At 41.3% G+C, this 20,583-nt stretch overlaps 1 protein-coding gene across 1 annotated transcript in view; it reads left to right on the top strand.

Moving 5' to 3' along the window:
- The first annotated feature begins 15,550 nt into the window (after window positions 1-15,550).
- SERPINB7 (serpin family B member 7) overlaps window positions 15,551-20,583 on the top strand; it is a 45,730-nt gene continuing 40,697 nt past the window's right edge. The window contains exon 1 of the mRNA XM_019729335.2: window positions 15,551-15,680. The gene's annotated coding sequence lies outside the window, so the exon portion shown is untranslated. The remainder of the gene's footprint in view (window positions 15,681-20,583) is intronic.

Raw genomic sequence — 20,583 nt, 5'->3', positions numbered from 1 at the left:
AATCAGAGGTCTGGATAGAGCAGAGGAGCCCCTCAGTTTCACTCCCTCACCCCATCTTAGAGGAGGTGGTCCACAGTTGGCTGGCCATTGCTTCCCTCTGGAGGTGATTGGCCTATCTCTTTTTTTATTGACAATGGTGGCCGCTGATAATGGCTTTTCCTTTCCTGTCAGGGCACTGAGGATGGGCTTACTTTATTCTGTAATAATAAAGATAATATAAAGTAGCAAGCAAGCAACAACTTCAGCGAAGTTTAAAACTGAAGAATATCTCCTTAAAACAGCACATAAAATTGCCTTGTAGCACTGGGATGGCTGTCGTGTTGCACATGCCCTCCTAGTGATCATTTACCAAACCCATTTGTCACAGGGCATAAACCTAGAAGCCATTCTGGCTGACTTCTAAGCATCCTCAGGCACAGTAGGTTTAATTGTGGTACAATGGAGCGACATGAAGCTACAATGGTGGGGGTGGAAAAAGTGAGAGTTGTTTCTTGGCATCTACTTTTCACTTTAAACGTGCTGAAGAGACAACAAATGAAAACTATCTATTGAATGCTGGAACTTTCTCCATGACACCTGGCATGTGCTGTCGCAGTTCAGAGACACCACATAGACCGGGCACCCTGGGCGTGACCAAGGCAGAGCTGTGTGGCACTTGGCTTGGCCTCCATTCCTTGAAAAGCCTCCGAGTGAATGTCCAGTCACAAGCAGCGGTCTCAGGACATCAAAGTCCCCTTGAAGGGATAGCAACTGAGCTGAAAAGTCACAATTTAGAGTCAAAGCTGGGATTAATTTTTGTAAAGGGGACTTCAAAAGCATCAGTGCCAGTATGGGCAGTGATCAAGGACTTGGAGAGACCCTGCTAAGCCAGCCTCTGAGTGTGGTGGCAGGAGTGGAGCTGGAGTCACACTGACTCTTTGTAGGTGGAGGCAGGAGCTTTTAGGGCACCAAGTACTAGGGTGGGGAGAACAGCTATTTTCACGTGTTCAAAGAACTAATGTGACATGTCAGTTATAGCTCAGTGAAAGAATTGGGCAAAGCACATGGATACACGCTTTTCCAAAGAAGATATACAAATGGCCAACAGGTACATGAAAAGGTGCTCAACATGACTAATCATCAGGGAAACATCAATCAAAATGACGATGAGATATCACCTCACAACTATTAGGAGATATATATATATATTATGTACAATAATATATAAAAATATATATTATATATATGTACATATATACATATATGTGTACATATATATACATATGTTGTGTGTGTGTGTATATATATATATATATATATATATATATATATATATATATGTAAGTGTTGGTGAAGGTGTGAGAAAAGGGGAACACTTGTACTCTATTTGTGGGAATTTCAATTGGTGCAGCCACTATGGAAGACAGTATGGAGGTTCCTCAAAAAATTAATAATAGAACTACTATATGACCCAGCAAACCTACTTTTGGGTACATATCCAAAGGAAACAAAATCAACATCTTGAAGAGATAGCTGCACTCCCATGTTCTTTGAAGCATTACTCACTATAGCCAAGACACAGACGCAACCTAAGCATCCAGAGCCGGAATTATTCTGTGTGATACTGTAATGGAGGCTACATGTCATTATGCATTTGTCCACACCCATTGGATATACAACACAAAGAGTGAACTCTAAGGTAAATTATGGAATTTAGTTAATAATACTGTTTTAATTAATTACTAACTTAATAAATCATCATAATAATATTGGCTCATCATTTGTCACAAATGTATCACACCAGTGCTGGATATTAATAATAGGGAAAACTTTGCGGGGGGTGGGGGATGAGGGATGTATATGGGAAGTCTGTACTCTCTTCTCAATTTTTCTGTAAACATAAAAGTTCTCCCCAAAGCTTAAAGACTATTAATTGAAAAAAAGGAATAAAAGAAAAGAAATAGGGGAGAAAGTAGGGAGACAGAGCTCCTTAACCAGGATTTTAAAAAACAAAAATAGTCTCTACTTTTTTCTCAGATATTCTCTATTTTGTTTTTATTTCTATTGTTTTTATTCCTTCTGGTACTTGAAAGTTCTTCTAGTTTATCAGTGATCTTTTTTCCCCTTCTTATTGTGAGAACACCAAGCCTGCAGCTCGGTGTTTGGTGCCTACGATGTCACCGTGACTCAGACAAAATTGCTGCTCTCCTAACAACCTTGTCCACACGTTAATGTACAGGGAAGCCTGACACACCCTCGCCCCTCCAGGGGCAGTCAATGGCATCAAACCAGATTCTGAGTCATGGTGCATCAATGGCGGGCGGGGGGTAGAAATCAACTTCTATGGGGTCTCTCCTCCATGTTAAATTGCTGCAATTTTAAAAGACAAATTAAAAAAATAAATAAGTCACTGTTTGGGCAGTGATACAGTGAAAGGTTTGTCTGTGTACTTGCCAATAAGTCTAGTTTTATTTTTTCCTTTGTTTATTTTAGATCTGCCTTTCTTTTGTTTTCTTTTTTTTTTCCCCTCAAAAATTGTTAAGAGCAGAATGAAATGGTGGAAATGGAGACTTAATGGAGACCACTCTTGGGGGGGATATCGAAAATCCCCTCCCCCAAATTTCTGCACTTGAGGAATCTACCTCCTTCCCCACATGCTGTGCCTTGACGGATGCGGATTCATGGAATGACAAAAATTTTGGTATTACTGGCTCAGTCCTAGTGTGGAGACAGAATCGCAGAGAGCAGTTTCCAGGTTCTCGATCTCACGTGGAAAGGTGCTGGCTCGTGTAGTAGATGGCCATCAGCTGTGACTAGGTGGCCATCAGCTGTGACCCGTTAGCCGTTAGCCACTAATATAATTGCCATGGCTGAGCTAGCAAGTGCAGGTTGCAGTTAGCAAGGGGTTGGTTGGTTGGTTGGCAGAGAAGCGGATGGCGGATTGTAGATCATGTGGCTCCTGCTTCCTGTGTCTCCAACCCAGCCGTCAGCGAGAATGTAGTGGTATGACTCCCCTATCTATGGCTCCATTGGTGTTCCTTTCTGGTCTCATCATATCCTGTGTTCTTGTGCGGGGAGCAGGACCAGAGATCCCGCATGACACCTGGCTTACTTCTGTTGTCCTTATGTAATAATCAATAGCTTCCCATTTCACTCTCAAAAAATGTCCTGGTTTGGATGATAAGTTATATATTTTCCCTATCTTAGTACTACTGGCTATTATGCCATGGTCTGAGGTCATTCTATTGGCCATTAGTTATCAAAGGCATCAGAAAATTGACTGCTGGGAGGAGGCCCCAGTTCTCCTGGCAATAATAATCCCATGGTACTCTACCAGCCCCTACTTGCTTTAGAATTCCCATATGTCATGCAGGGTGGCATGTGGGGTGTCAGTTCCTGCTCCCCACATAAGAACGCAGGACATGGTGAAGCCAAAAAGGAACACCCACGGAACCACAGATAGGGGAGTCATACCACTATATTCTCGCTGGCGGCTGGGTTGGAGACACAGGAAGCAGGAGTCACATGATCCGCACCCTGCTGTCCACTTCTCTGCAATCTGCAACCCGCACTCCACCATGCGAACTGCAATCTGTGCTTGCCAGCCACCATCTTCTTGCTAGCCCCCATTTGCTGCTAGCGTGGCCATGGCAGTTATATTAGTGCCCAATGGCTTACTGGTTACAGCTGACAGCCAACTAGCCACAGCTGATGGCCATCCAATCACAGTTGATGGCCATTTACTCCCTGAGCCAGCACCTTTCCACATGAGGCCGAGAGCCTGGAAATTGCACTCCTGGCTTTGTCCCCACACCATATTTCTTTGATTCTCAGGTGGCACTTGTTTCTTCTTTGTGTCAGTAGAGAAAGTAAAGCTCAATGTAATCGGACCCAAAAAGGCATATGAATCTCCAGCTAAACACCAGATGTGCTACCCCAGAGTGAATAACTTTAAAATATTCTTGTCATTTCATTATTCATTGGTACACTGGTTCATTTCTGGAAGAAATATTTCTTGAGCACCTATTAAATTCCAAACACCATGTTAAGCCATAGATATATACAGTGAATAACAAAGAGCCTCAGTTTTTGTCTTCATAAGCTTATGTGAGCAGAGAAGGCAGACTTTACAATAGTAATGACAATGGGTGATGGCTGCCATGAGAAGTCTATTTATTATTGGCAAGGACAAGCCACGAGGATGGAGTGATGGGTGGGGTCCTTTCAGTGGTGAGCCCTGTAAGCCATTTCAGTGAGTGAAGGTTCTTTTCTGAGGAAGTGGCTTGATCAGATTTGCATTCTCGGAAGATCACTTGGGCTTCCAAATGGCCATCATTACATGAAATAAACCACAGGGGAGCATTTTCCATGTTAACAATCACTTTAACTGGACTAGAGCAGTTTAGAGGTGGGGATGAAATACCTGGTCATGGTTTATTTGGGTTACGCATAGATAACATCTTGGACAACTTAGGTGTGACAGAGAAGACACCATTGGGATGATTAATTGGGTGATGGAATTGTCCAGCGATGTGAACATGAGTCAGATTCACCCACAACAGCTTTGATACACCTATGCCAAGAATTCCAAGTCTGGTCCCCAAGCGTTTTTGTCCATCAATGTTGAAAAGACCCTTTGTTAAGACATAATAAGGCTGTTGGCTGACATTTACCAAACTGGGATTTGGCAGGGGTTCCAGGTTCTATATGCAATCTATATAGATTTATTTTTTAAATGTTGTTTAGTGTTTACTAAATCTTTGCCTGACTTTGTATGGTCGGTGTCTCCCAGTTTAATCTCCCTAGTTATTGTGGGTCCTTCAGAATTCCACTGCTCACTTCTCTAGTTCCCTGGCTGTGTCTGGGATTCCCCACCCCTCTCCAGCTCATGGGCAGCTCACTGTGGAATCTGCTCCCCTATTTCTGGGGCCTCAGAGCAATGGTGAAGCCTGTAACTTTGCCACCAAGGCCATGAAGGTGTCATCCGCTGTTGGTACTACTTCATTGGGCCAAGTCTCCCTGAGTTCCTGGAGCTGCTGCTCCTGCCCAAAGGGCCTAAGTTGTGGGGAGGCATTTCAGTGCTCAAAGTGGAAGCTGGGATGGGAAAACTCTCACCAGCTACACGCTGTGTCCCACCCCATTGTTCCCAAGCAGGGCTGCTCTTGGTCTCTGGTCTTATTCAGGGATGGTGCAGAAGCTATTTGTACTGTCCCATGAAGCCTTTTCTCCTGAGACTTGGGCTCAAGCGTGGGAGGAACATGACCTGAGCACACCTGTGGGCTGCTTCCATAGTTGCCCTTCATCTCTAAACCTGAGCCATTATCCTTGGGTCATGGACACTCTGACTCTTCTCCTGAGCATGACCTCTTCCCAGCATGCTCCTTGGTTCCTCATGCAAATAGGCTCCAGTGGGCTCCCTCACCACTTCTTCATACATGCCCACCCCACTGGAATTCCTATGTGACTACAGGCATCCTTCTGGGACCCCAGCCCCACTCCTAATTCTCACAGATATCAGCCCCCAGGCTTCTCTCTAAACTGCTACCTCAATACATGCTCACAATCCCTCTTCCCTCTTTTACTTTTCTCATTAGCACTTATTACTTTCATTATATATTTCGTTTATTTATTTTGTTTCTTGAGAATCTCTCCCGACTAGTATATGAACTTCTTGAGGGCAGGTTTTTAAAAATTTTTTGTTTGTTTTTGTTCTAATGCCAATAATACCTGGAGCATAATAGATGCTCTTAAATATCAGTTGAATGAATTAAGGAATTCATTCCTTAAATACTTCCATGTTTCCAGTGCCTACTATGTTCCAGAGTTGAAAAGTGAAGATCACTGCTCTGAATAAGATATGCTAGATAGGATAATGCAACGAACTTGGTCCATGGAAGAGCTCAGCCAACAACTCTAATAGGATTAATTTATAATTAAATTAAGATGGCTCTAAGCTGCAGTGTGGAAAAATGTTTTATTTCTACACACATGATCTTTTCTGATAAAGGAGATGAGAGAGCCTGTATTCTCTCACATACATCAGATGTTCAAGATGGTTTAAGATACACCTTGTACTCAGCTGGGTTCCCCAGAACATCTAACCTACAGTTTACAAGAGTCAGTGACCACTGAGGTCAGCTGACCCATTGCAACGATGCTGCAGGGACTTTCAACCTGTCTGAGTGCAAGGTGTTGATGACAGGGAGCTGAGCTGTTTAGTGGGGGCTGATTTGTCAGGACACCATTCAAATATAGTAACAGTGTTTGGGATGATTAAGAGTCTTTTGGCCTCTATCTCCAAAGCAAAGCTTCATTGTGTTAAATAATGTAACCAGTTTTGCCAATTGTTTAGCTATATTTTATTCAGCTTTTACACTAAAGTTACAAGCTCTTTGTCAATCGGCAGGTGCAACAATAACATGAAATGCATATAAGATATAATCTATGCTACGGCAGACGGTGATGGCAGCAGCAACAAGAACGCATTTATTGAGGTATTACTACATGTCAGGCACCATTTGAAGTCTTTTACCATTTTGATCCCCACAACTGTATGTGTTGTCACTAGATCACTCTGATTGAGACTTAGAGAATGTCAGTAACTTGTCTAAGGTCACACTGTTAGCTGTTGAGCCAAGATTTGATCACAAGCAGCTTGGCTTTAGCATCCGTGCTTTATCTTCTGCGTTATTGCTATAATGTTACTCAGTACATTTGTGGATTTTGTAGGAGAAGTTAGTTTGGCAATTTAGAGACCCAGAGCTAACTCTGCTTCTGCCACAGCTCCTCTTAAAGAAGTCCTGTAATCCCCATTTTGAGCTGACTACTAGTTTTGAGGCTGTAGCTGTATTGCTGCAGTTCCCCTTCCTGTCACTAGATGGCAGGCTTGGTAACAGGAGGGGAGTGGATGGAGTGGTAGGTGTATGGCATGTAATTTGTAAATCTCATCTTGAATCCTACTGGTAAAATAGTTCATGGGCTATTTCAATCAGGCATTATAAATATTTACTAAATATCTACTCATTAAGTTCCTTTCAGTTTGAACAGCTCCACTTTCCCTATTTATTTGTTCAATGTATACAATATCTACAAAAGGAGTATAAATCAGATAGGAGGGAATTTGCCTCACTCTCGACTACGTCTAGACCAGTATTTAGCCCCTAGTAGAGGTTCAAAAATATTTGAGATTTGCTTTTCTTTTTTTCAAGTTCTCCATTGTTTTCATGCATTTTATTTATTTTTTAAAAAGATTTTTATTAAAAATATAGCTAACATACAATGATATATTAGTTTCAGGGGTGCACCATAGTTATTCAACATTTATACACCTAAAGAAGTGATCATCATGATAAATTTAGTAACCATCTGACACTATTTTGAACCCTGTCTCTGGTAGGTTGCTTGCCTCCACTTCGTTTAGTTCTTTTTCTGGAGTTTTCTCCTGTTCTCTCATTTGGGACATATTTCTTTGTTTCCTTATCTTGCCTGACTCTCTGTGTTTGTTTCTATGTATTAGTTAGATCTGCTATGTCTCCCAGTCTTGGCCAGGTGGCCTTATGTTGTAGGTGGTCTGTGGGGGCCCTAGCACGGTCTCCCTGGTCACCTGCTCCAGGTGCTCCAGGAGTGTCCCTTATGTTGGTTGTGTGTGCCCTCCTGTTATAGTTGAGCCTTGATTGCTATTGGCATGTCAGTGGGTGGGATTGGCCCTCAGGCTGATTGGTTGTGAGATTGGGCCACATCCACAACTTAGAGGCTGCTGTGTGGGGGGCTTACCCCACTGAGTGGGATTCGCCCCAGCAGGCTCTGGTGCCTGTTAAGACCAGACTTTGTGTGTGCTGCTTGTGAGGCTAATTGGGTGGTGCTCTGCTGTGGTCTGAAGACCACTGTGGGGGCAGAGCCCCAGAAAGAAGTTTCCAGGCTCTCGGCCTCACATAGACAGGTGCCTGGCTCAGGTAGTAAATGGCCATCAGCTGTGATTGCATGGCCATCAGCTGTGGCTAGTTGGCCATCAGCTGTAACCAGTGAGCCATTGGCCACTAATATAACTGCTGTGGCTACGCTAGCAGAGACAGAAGAATGGGGGCTAGCAAAAAGATGGCGGCTGGGCTGGCAAGCGTGGATGGCGGTTTGTGGACAGTGTGGATCCAGCCTCCAGTGAGAGTATAGTGCCGCCAGAGAGAATATAGTGGTATGACTCCCCTACCTATGGCTCTGTGGGTGTTCCTTTTTGGCCTCACCATATCCTGCGTTCTTGTATGGGGAGCGGGAGCAGAGACCCCGCAGGCCTCCCTGCACGACAAATGGTGCAGCGAGCAGGGTCCCCCGCACGACAACCACCTACAATACTTTGGTTCTGAGACCTCTTGGGTGAGCCTCAAATGCAGGCCCAGGTCACCCACTGCCTGTGACCAGCTACCTGGTGATAACTACAAAGCAATTCATGGTTGTTTGCTGCCTGTGCTAAAGTTGGAGGCAGGTGGGAGAGGCCACTTTGCAAACCGAGGATGGCTGCCACAAACATCGGGCTTGTGGTAGCTTCACAAAAAGCTAGGATACCCTGGAGCCTGCTGCCACCTGCTGGCTCCCTTAAGGTTTATCCACTGATATAGCCTCATGTGGTGCTTGAGTTGGGTGAGGTAGGGTCTCAGGGAGTCACTAGAGTGGAAAGAGGTGTGGTCACCAGGTTGATGTTGATTCTGATTTGGTGCCAGTGCTAATGCTGGAGCTACATAGCAAAAGAATCAGAGAACACCAAGGCCAGTCACTGATGCCTGGGGCCTGCAGATTCCAATAGTTTTCCAAGAAAGAGTGCAATGTGGGTGGGGCTCACTGCTCTGGAGAAAGTGCCTCTGGTGTTGGGAAAGTTGGATGGCGGGGTGGGGGTGGTCTCTTTGGAGCTCACCAGGCCAATCAGATTCATATTTAGCTGTCTGGGGTAGGACCCAACACAAGAAAGATGGTGCCTGCCCACAGGCTGCAAGGGAGAAGGACACCACACAGGAAAAGTGGTGACTGCCCTGCAGCTCTTGCTCCAAAGCCACATACTTCAGTCTGCCCCGTATGCCTCCAATGCCCTCTGAGTCACTGTCCCTCCACTGGAGCCAAGGGTGAGTGCCTGTGAGTGAGAGAGTCTATGTGCAGGCCATTTAAGAGGTCATCTGGGTTTTCCACAGCCTTCCGTCCCACCTGGATGGTTGGAATCCCCACTGCTTTTCACAGGCCAATGTGGGGGCTCCTATCTCAGAACCAGTTTTCCAGGTTGGAGAGCCCAATGTGGGGCTGGGGCTCCTCCCTCCTCCGGCAGGAACCTCTGAAGCTGAGATATCCCTCCTGATTCTCCATGCCACACAGAGGCTTAGGGCTGGCCCATTTTGTGTCTCCGCCCCTCCTACCAGCCTCAATGTGGCTTCTTCTTTATATCTTCAGTTACAAAACTTCTGTTTAGCCAAACTTCAGATTGTTCTCCAGGTTGATTGTTCTACAATTTAGTTGTAATTTTAATGTGTTCACGGAAGGAGTCACTCACAGTGTTTATCTACTCCACCATCTTGGATCTCTCCCCCTTGTTCTTCATTTTAAAAACCCTTTTTATTTTGAACAATTTTAGTCTTACAGAAAAGTTGCAGAGAGTGCACAAGTTCCTTTACATCCCTCAGCCCATTTCCAGTAATCTTAACATCTTACATAAGTATAATACAGATATCAAGAATAAAAAAAAAAAGATATCAATAATAATAATAAAAAAAATTGTTATAGTCTTATTAACTAAACTTCATTTGAATTTTACCCATTTTTCCCCCACTGTTGTCCTGTATCTGTTCTGATCAGATTCAGGGGTTCATGTTGCATTTAGTTATTTATTTTTAGTTTCTTTCAGTCTGTAAAATTTCCTTGGTATTTCCTAGTATTTCATGACCTTGACAGATTTGAAGAGTACTGATCCCTTATTGTATAGAATGTCCATTAATTTGAATCTGTCTGATGTATTCTCTGAGTTGAAGATCATGAATTTTGGGTAAGAAAACTGGAAGAATGTTGTGTCCTTCTCAGGGCACCACATCAGGGAGTTCATGGCATGGATATATCTTGATTGCTGGTGACATTTACCTTGATCACTTGGGTAATTTGATGATTGTTAGGTTCTCCACTGTCAAGTTACTTTTTTATTTCTTTGTAGTTGATAAATATCTTTAAGAAGGTTTTTTTTTTTTTTTTTTTTTTTTTTTTTGAGATGATGCAAATCCTCTATCTCCTCAAACTTTTGCATCTGTTTTCGCTCTATCATTACTTTCCATTGTCCATTTGGCCAAGCTGTTATGCTACTAGCCTTTTCATTCTGATATGACCCACAGTACTTCCACTGGAGTGGGCATAAGAATCAGTGCATATATTGTACATCTACTACCTGTTGACTGGTTTCAGATAAAGGTTTTTTACTGACGTCTAAATCTACACCTCAACTGGATGTCTTTGGACCTCAGTTTAGCAATTTTCAAAGTGAGAAGTTATACTCTAAAAAAATGTTGGAAGAAAATATCAACAATAATTAAAGGAATAAGATCTAGTCTCTTAAATCCATTAAAAATACAAAGAGTATTTACAAAAATTTACCCAGTGGAATAATCATTACAAATTACAGGTAATCATAAAGAAAAGACTCATTAATAATTCTTCTTTTAACTCTTAACTTCTTTTAACTCTACCCTTATTAAAATTATGCCAATATCCTTCCAGAATTTTTCTGTGTGTGTGTGTGTGTGTGTGTGTGTGTGTATACACATATATTTAAATTCCTATTTTAAAAAGGATCATATTGCATATATCATGTTAAACTTAATTTTTGAATTCAATATATTTTGGGTATATTTCTCTATCCATAAGCATTTACTATAAAAATAATTCTTAAGAGCAGCACAGTATTCATTTATAGAATGCAGCAGGATTTACATAAGTAATTCCTCATTGTGTATTTTTCACTTGGTTTTCTTTAAAAAAATTTTAATGTATCAGATGATGATTTGAGATAATATTTGAGGGTTACTTTCACTGTTAACTCCTCATATCTACCTTCTAAGCTTTCTATATAGTGTCTTCATGAGCAAAGACTATACATGTGGTACAAAGATATTGCTGAGCTATGTCAATGGATTTTCCAGACAACAGCCTTGAAAATCAAACTTTTACTTGCATATAACTGAATTTGAAAGAGATTAGGCTCTTTGAGTTTCTAAAATGTGGCACTAAATATGCAGGGTACAAACCATGAGAGAAGCAGAATATGTGGTGAATTTGGTACACATATGGACACATTTCTGTTAAGTATGTACAGAGGATGGAAACAGCTTAAGCACAGACTTAAGATCAGCTTTACTAGATATGCCAAAGAATATTCCAAAGGGGGTTTTTCAATATATACTTCCACCAGCAATAGACGAGAAGTTCCTGTTAAAATGTCTTGCATAATTTTCTATTGGGTTGTTTTTCCTTGTATTACCGATTTGTAGAACTACTTCATATATTCAGAATAACAGATCTTTGTCATGCATATTTATTGAAAATATTTTCTACTAGTCTGTAGTTTGTCCTTTTGCTCTCTTGAAGATGTCTCTTCAAGATGATCAGTTCTTAATTTTAATGAAGTCAATTTGTCAATCATTTTTTAAATACCATTTTTGTTCAAAAATTATTTGTCTAAACCAAAATTAACCAAGTTAACAAAGGTATTCTCCTTTGTTTTCTTCTAGAAGTTTTAGTGTTTAATTATTTTCTCTACGACCTACAGTTTGTCTGGAACTTATTTTTGTGAATGCTGTAAAATACAGGTAAAACTTCATTTTTAAAGAAAAATATGGTTATCCAGTTTGGCCAGAACCATTTATTGAAAAGCCTCCCTCTTCTCCCTCCACTCAATGGTGCCAATGGTTTAAATCAAGATCAAATTGGTTGACCTGTGTCCGGCTTCTCTCTTCTGTTCTATTGGTCTATCTGCCTATTCTTCTATTAATGTCACTCCCTTAATTACTGCAGCTTTAGAATTTGGCGTCTGCTAATATAATGTTGCAAGTTTGTTTTTATACTTCAGGATTGTCTTCTTGGCCGTCTTTATTTTTATAAACATTTTAGAATCAGCCTGTCAGTTTACAAATACACATAAAAAAAAAAAAACTTGCTGGATTTTGTTTGGAATTGGAAAAAGCTCTATGGAAAAAATTTTGAGAATTGGCATATTTACAATGTTAGTTTTCCAATCCATAAATATGATCTATCCTCCCCTTTTAAGTTTTCTTTTATTTTTCTCAGTTATGTTCTGCAATTTTCTGTAAGGAGGTCTTGCACTTGTTTTGATTTTTGGGTCTTTTTATAAATATCATCAGTATTTATATTTTCTAATTCAACAGTGCAAATGTCAGGGCAGAATATGAGATTCAGAGTCATGGACAAGCCTGGTGGGGAGAACACATTTCTGTGTAGTCACGGTTCTGTTTTGATTTATTTGTTGTGCTTTTCTCTTGTAGTGGTGGTTATTTTCCAAAGCCTTGAGGTAGTTTCAGGATTTTCTGTGGCCAGGCATCCAATCAAGTCTTGACTATAATGACCCTCTTTTATTCACCAATCCATAACAAAGCCACTCTAGGAATTCACTCTTCTAAAACTTTGCTGATGATGTGTATCTTAGTATAACTTCCAGTACCCCTGGTTTTCAAGACCACTTTGGCCAGGCAACAACTCACTCTAAAGACATGTCTTGTCATGTCATGAAATCCCCCTTAAGGGGCTTTCTACCCTTATACCCAAATTAATTTCTAGGTTCCATTGTCACACTGCCACCAGTCTGCAGCAACAAAGGAGCTTCCATAAAAAGCCACTCTCAGATGGTCTTGCCACCTCAGCATCTTCCCTCCACTTCTAGCCTCTATTTTCATGTCTAAGCAGGGTAGGCAGGGTCAAGGTCACTGCCCTTTATGATAATGATTTGCAAGTGAACTCTGGCTGTCTTTCCTTGACATTTTGGGTACGGGTACTCACCTAACTCTTCACTAGCACTGGTGGTGATGTAGTTTTCCTCATTAACATTTTAATGTAATTTCTATGAACATTATATTGGAGATGGGATGAGGGGGTGAGAATTAAATTGGTGTTTTCAAGCCTCATGTATTTCCACAGCTTTAAAACTGCTTTTCTAGTCAGTACATTAGAATAGAGTGAACTATAGCTTCAAAAACTCTTCCACCTTCTTCTGATGTTGAAATTCCTTAAGGTGGACAAACCCTGTCTTACAAAATTAGAGGGACATCCAAGTACAAGTTTCTCTTGGAAGGTGATGCTGATACACTGATTCATGTTAAGAAATAATTACAAATATCACTGCTTTTGTGGTAAGAATGGCTTTTGTTAGTGATAAAGGGGTCAAAACACAGGGAGAATTTGGAGGGCATCAGGCATTTGAATAGGAAGGGGTGAGGAAGAGGGGTGCATGTTCACTTGTTTCCAAGTCTAGCCTTGGTAGTGAGTCTGATTTTCCCTGCATCCATCGGTGTGTGTGTGTGTGTGTGTGTGTGTGTGTGTGTGCGCACGCGCAATGAGGGATACAACTATCTTCAAGTAGCTTATTATATTAAGCCACGCGACCAGTAATTCTTACCCTTTCTAACCTGGCACTTAACCCGTGGCCAGGGCATAAATAAGAAGAGAACTGACTATCTGCTAACAAAGGCAGATGGAAATAAAGAATAACAATGGTTCATTCATCAGTCATGCTGGCTTTAACATGAGCAGGGATGCCTCCTCATTCCAGAACACAGACTCTACATCTCCATGCTCCATTGTCACAGGGCAATGACTGGATTTAACAACAAAGGTAAAGTGACACTAATTTTGTGAGATAGATGGGATTCTCACTGTCTATACAGATCATGGTGTAATGAAAAAATGAAAGTATGTTTTCAAAAGATAATTTGGGAAATGTCCTGGTGTGCATGAAGGATGTTTATTGTCATGGCCAACCAAACATACTATTTGGGCAACAATTAATTAAGTATATATATTTTAAACGCTTACCAGGTTTCTTATGGTGTTTAATGTAAAAAGCTTGCTTTCAGTGCTGAGGAAAAGATCTTGTAGCAGTGACAATATAAAATTATATATAATAAGTGGAAAATTCTATAAAATGAATGAGGAAAGAATATTATCAAGAAAAAAATGAATACGGAGTCATGATAATATGGAAGATAATGGAAATGGTGAGATTTGAGGTGGACCTTGAGTAACAGGTAAAATGTAGATAAAAAAATATTATAGGTAGAGTCTTCATTAATCATGGATTTTCCAGGACTATCTCAATCTATTATTATAATAATAAAAACTATATTTATTAAATATCTATTATGGTAGGTCCACTTATATGTGGATTTTTCCCCCCAGTAAATATGTCTGGTATTGTAAGTGTATTTTCTATTTCCTATGATTTTATTAATAACATTTTTTCTTTAGATTACTTTATTATAAGAATATAGTATAGAATACATACAACATACAAAATATGTGTTAACTGACAGTTTATATTATCTGTAAGACTTCCAGTCAACAGTAGGCTATTAGTAGTTCAGTTTTGGGGGGAGTCAACAGTTATATGTGGATTTTTGAATACGTGTGGTCAATGCCCCAACCCCTGTGATGTTCAAGGGTCAGCTGTATATAGTACTAAGTATTTTACATATGTTACCTATAATCCTCTCGACCATAAGTTTGGAAAATGCTCCCCATTTTCCAAACGAGCAAAGCAAGACAGAGAGGCTGAATGGCTTTCTGAAGGTCACGTGGGTCCAAGGTGAGAAGCTGAGGCCTTCCCACTACACCACACCTCCTGTGTTCTGCCAGCAAAAATGTACTTCCCAGAAGACATACCCTGATGTTCAGTTCAGAGTATGTGGTCTCTGCCTCGTATGTGGGTTGTCAGTGTTTCCCTAGAGTTGCACATGGCTATGTGTTATTGACCAACCATCTTTATGTCGCAAGCTTATCATGAGATCTGGGACTTGAGTCACTTCGTCTTTCAGGCACACCACTTGAACCTTAGCTACTGATGGCCCTGGGAGTGGATAAAGCCCATGCATTGGGCCTCTGTCCCGGAGGGAGGGCTGGGTTGTCTTAAGTTCTCTGTGCTGCTTGGGCCCTCTTGCCTCTGGCTCACGCTCATGTTCATGTCCTCCTTGTGTTCTATTCTGCTGCCTCTAATTCCTGACGCAGCCTACAACCTGCCCTCCGTCCAGGGTCACAGAGTTTAGATGAGCATCTAAAGGAGAGCCTTTAGAATGTTTTGCTTCTGTGGGCTGTTGGGTTTCCGTCCTCATGATTAAGTAGTAAGAGGAATAATAGACACTATGCATGACACTGCTCTATGCTTCCAGCTGAGCGGGGAGATCAGCCTTCCTGCCTTCCTGAGCTGGACAGGGAAGCCCATTTGATGTCCCTTTCCTCTTAGTGAAGTCTGGAAGAGGGAGGGACTTTTCATGCAATGCTGTCACTGCTGCTGCTGCTGTTATTGCCAACCTCTCCCTTGGGGGTTGAGCCAATGGGAAGTCTGAGGTATTTTCCCTGAACCTTGGCAGAAGTGAGACGGGAGGAGTGAGAAGTCTTAGGAGGGAGGAGGCAAGAGGAACTGGAGCCCAGCAGTGAAGGCCTCCGAACTGCAGTGGGAGGAGGTAAGTGGCATTCTTATGCATGCTGGGTTATTCTCGGCTTCTAGGGATTCTCAGACTCCCTAAAACTGATGGGCAGCCCCTGGAGCTATCTGTGGGAGCAGTCATCTTCCTTTGAAGTAGCAGCTTTGCCTCTAGCATCTGGGTCCCTGACAGTCAGACACCCCCTTGCTGGGTAAAAACCATAGCCTCCTGCATTTCCTCGAAGGCATCGTAAACTCCCCTATCCGATCTCTATTCTGTGCAGTGTTACTGTAGAGGGATCTCTGACATCAGAATGACCTATCACACTGGCCAACATATTGAATATAGGAAAACCAGCTTTGTTCTTTACCTGATATGAAAGTGTCTGCCAACTGCTGAACAAATCCTGATGCGTATAAAAGATAATTTATACAATGAGTGTATTTAATGCTTGTGTCTGTGCTTTCTATCCCTGGGAGTCATGATGCTGCTGAATAAATATGTATAAATGAATGAAATGAATGGATATTTACAAGCTAGTCCCCCCCCCTTTTTTTTAATAGCAGATGATCTAAAACCCTGGGGACAAATTATATGTCAACTCCCAGGTCAAAAACAAAAGCTAGAGACCGCAATGTAATAATGATAATAGTTCTCAAAAAAAGTCTGCTAGCTGTGAGACACTCCCTGTTGGTGATATTTTCATTATTATCAATGATACTTAGCAACTTTAACAGCAATGGTGAGAGGCTTGAGTTTGTTATTGCTGTTTTTAGTAATAACAGGCACTTTTGAGTACCTGATAAGTTTATTCAGAATCAAAGGTTCTCCAAAAAGGGCAAAGCTGGGTACAGCTGAGCTTTAGAGTATCTCTGTGCTTAATTGCCTTCTACAATAATTTATAACCTGGATACCCCTGCTTGTGTTTTGTGCTCAATAACAATGAAGTAGAGAGTGGGCTTCTCATGGGACACGAGGAGAGATAGGAGAAGGACTCTTTATATTTGTGAGGCCCTAACATCTAGGATGGTTAGAACACAAATGGTAACAACAGGAAAGCATGCATTTAATCACAGTTGTATCTGGAAGATTTTGACCCAAAGTCTGTGGCGGGGTTTTAAGTGCTAATATATATGTAGAGGAATTTATATTTATATTGATAAATAAAATCACTTTGATTCCTCCACAAGGATTAAGTAAAACTATTCTGGAAGTTTTTCTTATAAAGAGGTGTCAAGTCCCCCATTTGTCTGAAAAGTGCTTTAGAGATATTTATAGGGTGGAATGAAACACTAAGTCCCTCACTCAGGAAGTGTGCTGTTTGTTTAAACAAACCTGGTCATGTGTAATGAGAGAAGACTGGGTTTGGGTTTGTTACACAGCAAATATGGATTCCCTCCTTTATTCTCTGAGAACTAATCAGCTTTTGTGTTCCTGTCTGAACTTGGTTGTATCGCCACAGGTAATGCTGACTAGAAAACCAGTAAAGAGATTCAAACTCCACAAGTGATATTTTGTAGGCACAGGCCTGCTGTCTGAGACTGATTCTCGGAGGAGCCAAGACCCCAGTCAGGGCTAATGCTGCTCGTGAGGGCCGTTCAGAGAGAGGCTGGAGCAAGGACAATGGCGGTGGATGTGGATTTCCGCCCCGAGCCCCTCCCCCAGCCCAGTCGACCTCCCTGACTTCTGTCCTTCCAATGTCTTCATAGTTTCTCTGGGCCCCACAGGGCTTAAACTGAGGTGTTGAACTGAGATGGCATTTCAGGCCATAGGTAGAAGCTTTCCATTCCTTCCCCCCCTTATTTCTCCTGAAATGATGCAAAACACTGTGTTCTTCACTCCTTTTCTTCTCATTTCCCCCTTGTTTTCGATTTTTCTTTTCCTGTGAGAAGTTGTGAGAAATTTTGGATTAGAGGAAGCATGACTAGGGACTAAAATTTGGGATAATATAAGAATGATCCTAGTTTCTTTCTGTTGGTGTCCCTGGTGTATAATTAGCCCGTTTTAATGGCCGATGCTGGAGTTTGTTGGTTAGGCTGAGCAAAATTCACTTGGCAATAGCATCATTTTAAAAGAGGAGGTAGGGAAGCAAACTATGCTTAATAGATCTGCATTTTGAAGAACTTTTAAAATGCTTTTCAACTATTGACAAGACTTACATAACCTCATGAATAAAAAGGTATCAAGTTCTCTATATAAGGTCAGTGTAATGGCTTACCAATATGTTATTACCTATCACCAAAGGGGGAAACAGATAATAACAGCATTTATTGAGATAAATATTAGGGAGTTACACATGAATCTTTGAAGTTTAGAAGTAGAAGGATGCTTTTTTTCTAGCATATGGATGTTTATGTCATGGAAACATGCCTTAGGGGATACAAAGTAAAGACTAGAGATATTTCTCACACATGTTATTACCTGTTTTAGTTTCAAGTGTGAATGCCACTGCATACCAGGTCCTATAAAATCATTACGTTGTGTGTGTGTGTGTGTGTGTGTGTGTGTGTGTGTGTGTGTAATGTTTTACCAAACTGGTTAGGAACACTTTTTTTTTATATATAGCATACAGTGACTTGCCATTTCTGTCCATGGGATATGGAACACCAGCTTGTGAGTGCTTTGTTCTCAGACTCACCTATGGGACCCACAGAGGGATCCAGGGACAAACCTGAGATGTAACAAGAAGCTCAACCCGGTCTCTTGTTAAAGCTTTTTAAAGCCATGTAGCCATTCAATCTTATATGACATAATGGACTTGGGTCTCCACTCCGTCCCAGTTGGAGTCAAGGTGAAGGATAAACAGAGGTCCCCTGCTGAGTATTTTCTGAGGAGCTAGAAAGGAGATTCTGTGAGATTAGAAACCATTAATTATTGAGGGCAGGTAAGCCTGTCACTGTGGCTTCCTCCCAGGCTTCTGTCCTACATTTTAGATTCTGCCAGTAGTTTCCAGAGACCAGAGGTGGACAGTGTGTGTGTGTGTGTGTTTGTGTTGTGTGTGTGTGTGTGCGTGTGTGTTGTGTGAGAAGAAATAGAAAAACTTACAAGGACCTTCATTTCTTTGTAGTTGGCATTACTGTGAATTCAAAGCCTTCTTTTTCTCAAATTCTCTACCTCTTCCCACATGCGTCACCATCACCATTTTGAAAGTTTCTGTTCAATGTTAAGAGTTGGAAACACAGAAAGTTGTTCTTCCTTTCTAAATTCTGTCCCAGTCATTACAACATGTGTACCCTTGGAAAAAAGACTGAATAACTTTGAATCTCAATTTTCAGCTGCAAAATAGGAATAATAGTAATAAAACAAATAGAGATAATATATCAATGCTTGTGAGGGTTGACAGAGGCTAATTTGCTATTATCTTTTTCTAGATTTTATTGGTACAATAGTTTTCAGTTATAGAGTCAGATATAGGTCTGTCAAGAAAGCAACTGTGTGGTTTGCCAAAGGCTCTAACCCCCTACTTGACCTCTAGAGTGCCATTTAATGCTTTAGGGTACGGGTTGGCAAACCTTAGCTCTTGGTCCAAACCTAGCTGATTTTGTAAATAAAGTGTTATTGGAACACGGCCATGTCCTTTTGTTTACTTTTTTGCTATGTCTGCTTTCATGCTACAAGTGAAAAACTGAGTCACTGATGGCCGTATGGCCCACACCTCTGTATTTTTGTCATCCGTCCCCTTACAGAAAAAGTTTGCCAACTTCTTCTCTTGAGAGTTTCTGATGAAAAACATTCTCTAAACCTATACACTGCATTTCTACTAAGTAAAATACCAGTAGCGCTCCCCTTCAAGTTCACAGTCTAGTTTGCCTTCCTGATAAGTTTTAATTTCCGAGGGATCCTTTCCTGTTTGCTTGTTCATCTCTAACCTAACCTGCTCTCTCAACTATAAGCAGCTTTACCAGGAGGGTGTGTTGTCTTCATATTCTAATAATCATTTCTTCATACATGGTGTCACTGTCACATTGCCACATTCTCATAGCACTTGGTCTTTCTCTCTCTCTCTCTCTCTCTCTCTCTCTCTCTCTCTCTCTCTCTGGCACACACACACACACACACACACACACACACACACACACACACTTCCTACAACTGCCATTACCAACTTTGACCTATATAGTAGACAACAAAAGCATGATCCGTGTGACCTTAAAATGTTCAGACATATAAACCCTAGAAAATTTTAATACTATTATGACCATGACTTATCCCAAATGACTAACTGCCCAGAGCCAGACACCATCCACAACAATTAGCTCTTTTTTCTCGGATATTTGTAGACTTCCTGACTGGTGAAAAGTGGCACATGGGAGTTAAATTTTATAGTGAACAATTTTTTTTTTGCCGTCTAGAACCGAGCAGTTAGTATAAAGTAAAGCTGAAAGTCATGAAGTCATTTTTTAAAAGATGCTCCCTGATTCACTGAAACTTTCAGAAATCTAACCACTGTCTAGAAACTGGTTGTAAATAACAATGACTTATCATCCAGTCTCAAATCTTGTGTATCTGGCCCCTGGAAAAGGAGCATCTGACTGGGGAAAGATGCTTCAGGGACAGTTCTTTATGGCCGGATCCCCTCCATAGACCAGATCCTGATATTATCTGGATCTCTAGTATACATAACATAAAGCTGAAAACAAACGTACTTGGAAACCCTGGTGTCTGTGTGATGGGCCCACTCCCTCCCACCACCTCCCTTTCTCCAGGAAGAACCAACATGATGAGGCTTCCACTTCCTGCCTTGGAAGAAAACATGCCTCTTCAAAGGCATTCCCATGGGGTCCAAATACACTTAACACAAATGTAAGAACTTGGCCTTGTGATCAGGGCCCAAGAACTTGTGGTCAGGGTCCAAGGGTTTTAGTATTAAGCCCTAAATATTTAAGAAAGATTTCAGAGGGTTGTCAAGACTTGAGTGGAAACACCACTGAATGTGGACCTA

Source organism: Rhinolophus sinicus, linkage group LG09, assembly GCF_036562045.2.
Source record: "Rhinolophus sinicus isolate RSC01 linkage group LG09, ASM3656204v1, whole genome shotgun sequence".
Classification (NCBI taxonomy): domain Eukaryota; kingdom Metazoa; phylum Chordata; class Mammalia; order Chiroptera; family Rhinolophidae; genus Rhinolophus; species Rhinolophus sinicus.
The sequence above is the reverse complement of the archived record's forward strand: the minus strand, read 5'-3'. Positions and strand labels throughout refer to the sequence as shown.